Genomic DNA, 4,630 nt, shown 5'->3' with positions numbered 1-4,630 from the left:
GAAATCAAATAGGCTTATCTTTAATTTAGATCAAATTGGTATCAAAAGTCTTCACTCTGGTTGGAGCAACTCTTAGGCTATAAAAGACGTCATCTAAAGGAATCAAGTGCATAGAACCTTGCGAGGTTCAAGAGACGTAAGGAGCAACAGTAACTGAATCGCTTGGAGGGTGGGTTCGGTCTCAATTACATTCCAGTCTGAAGTCTAATAGTAGGATAGTGTCTGTAGAGGCTTAGTACAACGTGGTGTTCAATCTGGACAAGGTTTCGGGTTTTTCAGCTATTGCGGTTTCCTCATTAACAAAATTTCAGGTGTCTTGTGTTTTTCCTTTTTCGCATAATATTGTTTATCTTTATAATTGGATTTACACAGGTTTGTACGTATTCAAGTGGAATGAATAGGTAAACAGGATCTGGAACTTTTACTTGCCTTATTCTTCGCAACTTTCATTTGGAATTGCACATCTTCAGGTTGCCCAGAGAACCTTCGAGGAACAACGCACAACCGAACTTGCATACAAACTAACCCTGGCCTGATCAACAAATAAAAATTAAATCATACATCAGATTTGAATATATATAAATCGGTCGATTGTGAATGCAGTCTAAACTTTAAAGTAAGATTTCGATGTTGTGTTCATCAGGTGGTTGTCTACTTCCATATTATTCATTTTATCACTTGTACTCAGATGCACTACTAAACCAAACCGAATCAAATGTACTTCGGAGCATGATATGCATGGATCAATATATGTAATAAAAACAATACTACATTAAAAAGAAAACTTCAGACTGTATACAGAATCATTAAGATGTGTTCTCAATTGTTAACATGTTTTAAACAAGTAAAGGTGATAAAACAATTGTTGCAAGTATGTATATACAACAAACTGGGTAAAGCTCGTACTATTGTATTTATGACTATGCAGCGTTGGGTTGTTTCCTCAAACAAATAACTATTAAACAAGTAATAAATCTTAGGATGCAGTAATAATAGACTTAAAACCCATTTACCTTGAAAGATGAAGCCTGGTCACATCGGTTGTTAATTTACTTCATAACAAACAAAATGTGTAAGTAATGCCTTACCTTGGACTTTAATTACACACACGATTATTATGTATAACTATCATTTTTTTCAATGATGCTGGAACTTGCATGAGCATTGGCACATCAATGCATCCATCACAGCTCATCCATAATCTACAATTCCATAATAAATTCATAAGGCTAATTTGATGTTTAGAAGCAAAAGAAGGTTCCCTAAAAAATTCAAGTTTAGAAGCAAAGGAAGTACCTTATATAGTGATATACCAAATGTACATCCACTAGTCCCTGTAGCACCTATTCCTTCATTCGAACGAATCTCTGCAACAATTTTTTAACAAAATAAGCACACCTTCCACTTGTTCGTTTATAAATCTTGAATACAAATATGTTTAAGATGTCAGCAAATCAGTGTGGATGTATATTACATCTCCTTAAATCCTGAGATTGTAGACAATATCATCCAAACTCCAGAGCAAGCTGATCTAAACATAGTTCGGTCAACTAACAAAAAGGATCATTCGTTTTTAAGTTTTAATGTAATATTGACTTACTTAAGGAATAAAACTATTTAAAGGGTGTCATCATTGCCTATATTTATTCAAAACCTGTTGAGTTTCTGTCTATCCGACACAACCTTCTGAAATTGAATCAGGCCGTAAAATATCATAACTATAACATCAAAGTAAAAACGAACAAAGAAAATCGTAGAGCATCATAATACTTGGAGGAAAGAACAGACAAGTTCAAAGATAAATATATATTTTTATCTTAGATTATATAACTAAAGCTACGGCTATTTCTGTTAAGAATACAAAGGCATCCTTAGAGAGTTGGGACAATACATGAAACAAAATCTAGTAAAGGATTCAAAAACACACCTATATAAAAATTAGTAGATTATCAATTGAATGTAATATTGAACACCGAAGTTTTAAAGTGACGATTCATTCTCTATAACACAGAGTCAATTTACCATGGCAACATTTTTTTTCTAAAAGCTAATATAATCCAAAAGCATTCGATATAAAAGTGCAACAACATCCTTTCTCCACTAATAGTCATGTTTCACATATGAAAGTGCTCTTGGAAAATAAAAAGAAGCATTTTTGTCTCCCTCTACTTTCCCACAAGTAAGAAGGGGGAGGACCAACCTAAACCTAAATCAACCCGCGATTTTCCCCTATCAGGATCTTCAATTCGTTTAGGAGAAGACGTGCAAACAATCAGTGGTTAGATATGTATACCTTAGGCGTATAATGCACACCTTGAAATCACTAAGTCAGTCATAGTTTGCTAAATTACACCTGTACCTAATGGATTTTTGAAGGACAAAAATATCATACAAATTTACACCTTCCGACCAAGCTGGCAGGGCCCATCTTTTGCAACAGATCACTCAACCTCTTCACTGACCTATTTACAACAAAACATATACAGTTATAAGGAGCTTCAATTAAAAAGAAAATAAAGAAAGGCAAAAATGGCAATGCAATGGAAACACGTCAAAAGATGAATAATTCACCTCAACTTATCAATTGAATATATCTTAAGCACAAGGCAACAACAGTAAGAGGAGGGATATCACCATGAACTGTGCATTAAAAAAACAAAATGCATCAAAAATGGCAGATATGAACCATTAATATGAAGACCCATTACTCAAAAACCTTAAATAAATAAAAAAAACTGATCAAAACATATTTAAAATGCAAAACTAAAATCAAATTCAAGGCACATGACATTTAGTTCATTAAGACATTTTATCAAACAACAGTAGAGCAACATTGTTTCCTTTTCTTTTGACAGAAACCATCGAAGTAGAAGAAATCTGAGGAATAAAAAGAATTAAGTCAAATAAAAAAAACCGTAATTAATATTGAAACCAAAAATACCCAAAATAAAATCAAATTCAACAGACAACCAGTACAGAAATTAAAATTTTAGCGTCTCTTACCAAGTATAGTTAGATGAAGATGATTCATCCAATAGTTGATTGAAGAAGAAAACGAAACCCTATGGTTGCTGGAAAAGAAAAAACCATTAGAAACTACTACTAAAAAAGACCCCTTTAAAAAAAGTCAGAGTTGGTGAAAAATGCCCAGCAAAATTAGCTTTTACCTGTGTAAGAAGCACCTTCCCTTATCATCACAAATCTGTGAACAAAACGCAAAACTCCAAAAATTAATCTAAGTACAGACTAATTCATAAACCTAAAAAGAATAAATACATTAAAACCCTAAATCTCATAAAGCATTATAAATCAAAGAGAGAAAGTGATTATACCTTTTTTTCTCTGAGAACTGTACGGATCTAGATAATTCCAAAGCAGAACATGAATCATCAAATTGATGGAGTAGATCGATTGATCTGTTAATTGTTATGTGAGATAGTAGATGGATTTGAGAGATAAGAAAAAATTGATTTATGGGGTTAGCAGATATGTTATTAATTTTGGGAACTTTAGGGTTTATTTTTGGTAAGTTTCGGTTTTTTTTCTGAGCTCAGTTAAAGGAGAAAGAGGTTTTTTCTCTCTGCGATTGATTTGTGGTGATAGAGGAAATGGTGATGAAGTAATCTCTTCTCTTCATTGTAAAGGTGAGGGGGAATGAGATATATTGGATCCAAGGCGAGTGAGAACGAGAAAGAGAGACCAGAGAAGGGGAGAGGGGGAGAGGAGGAGAATAAATGAATAATGGTTTTCTCTCTCCACAATCCACATTGGGTTTGGTTAGGTAAGGTGAGATATTTGATATGTGATCATACCTGCACGAAAACTATATTATCAATGTGACATTGTAGAAGTCAACCAAAGTCCTACCACAACGATAACTTGACTTTAGCCAACGACATGTTCGATATGTGGCGGTATTCCGATATTCAGTTTGTGTCGTTTCCTTGTGTCTCAGATAGCCTTTTTTTCACTAGTGTAGGTACGTCTGCTTAATTGTCATTGATGACGAGACTAGTTTCTTATAGAACTCGTATCTTGAAAGATAGATAACAAGTTTAATCACTTGGCAGATTTCCGATTAAATTATTTGGATACGACTAAATTGATCTTGGATATTGATTTTTGACATCATCCTAGTACTCTGCTTATCAATCAGGTTCACGGACCTTGTGTCCATATGCATACTGATTAAGTAGAGGTTGAGATGTTAACTCTATATGTATATTTTCATGGTCTACTTGATATTGTATTAAGATTTATCTTTACAAGTTATCGAACGAAAAAGTTGGATGTATTTGGTATACCATGCGTTTTCAGGTGGTAATCGGGATACAACAAGGGATAAGTCGCTTGCGCCCGGTGAAAGAGTATGCTGGGCGGTTATGCCAAATAGTGGTCTCGCATGAGGCAGTGAACATCTACATTATACCGAGGCCTTTCAACATAATTGGCTCCAAATTTGGCAAAAAACTCTACAGTTAAGCGTGCTCGAGAGGGAGTAGTCCAAAGATGGGTGACCTCTGGGGAAGTTTTTGTTGGATGACCGTAGCGATGCCCGACGAAAGTTCCAGCCAGCTGAATGAGCATAGTGGCTAAATGGGGACAGTATAGGTGGAGGATCAGGTCATTA

General features: G+C 34.6%; 1 long non-coding RNA gene across 6 annotated transcripts; it reads right to left on the bottom strand.

Annotated features, from left to right (window-relative positions):
- Window positions 1-344: 344 nt before the first annotated feature.
- Window positions 345-3,733, bottom strand: LOC113282290. 6 transcript variants are annotated; one of them, XR_003326705.1, is made up of 7 exons: window positions 3,333-3,733; window positions 3,168-3,202; window positions 3,004-3,071; window positions 2,572-2,640; window positions 1,297-2,462; window positions 1,089-1,202; window positions 345-532 (listed from the first exon to the last, which is right to left on the bottom strand). It is a non-coding gene; the product is annotated as an uncharacterized LOC113282290 (long non-coding RNA). The 6 variants fall into 6 exon arrangements; XR_003326702.1 differs by having other exon boundaries at window positions 345-1,202; window positions 1,297-1,367; window positions 2,360-2,462; XR_003326704.1 differs by having other exon boundaries at window positions 345-1,202; window positions 1,297-1,367; window positions 2,393-2,462.
- Window positions 3,734-4,630: the final 897 nt, after the last annotated feature.

The sequence above is a fragment of the Papaver somniferum genome, chromosome 5 (assembly GCF_003573695.1).
Source record: "Papaver somniferum cultivar HN1 chromosome 5, ASM357369v1, whole genome shotgun sequence".
Lineage (NCBI taxonomy): Eukaryota > Viridiplantae > Streptophyta > Magnoliopsida > Ranunculales > Papaveraceae > Papaver > Papaver somniferum.
The sequence above is the reverse complement of the archived record's forward strand: the minus strand, read 5'-3'. Positions and strand labels throughout refer to the sequence as shown.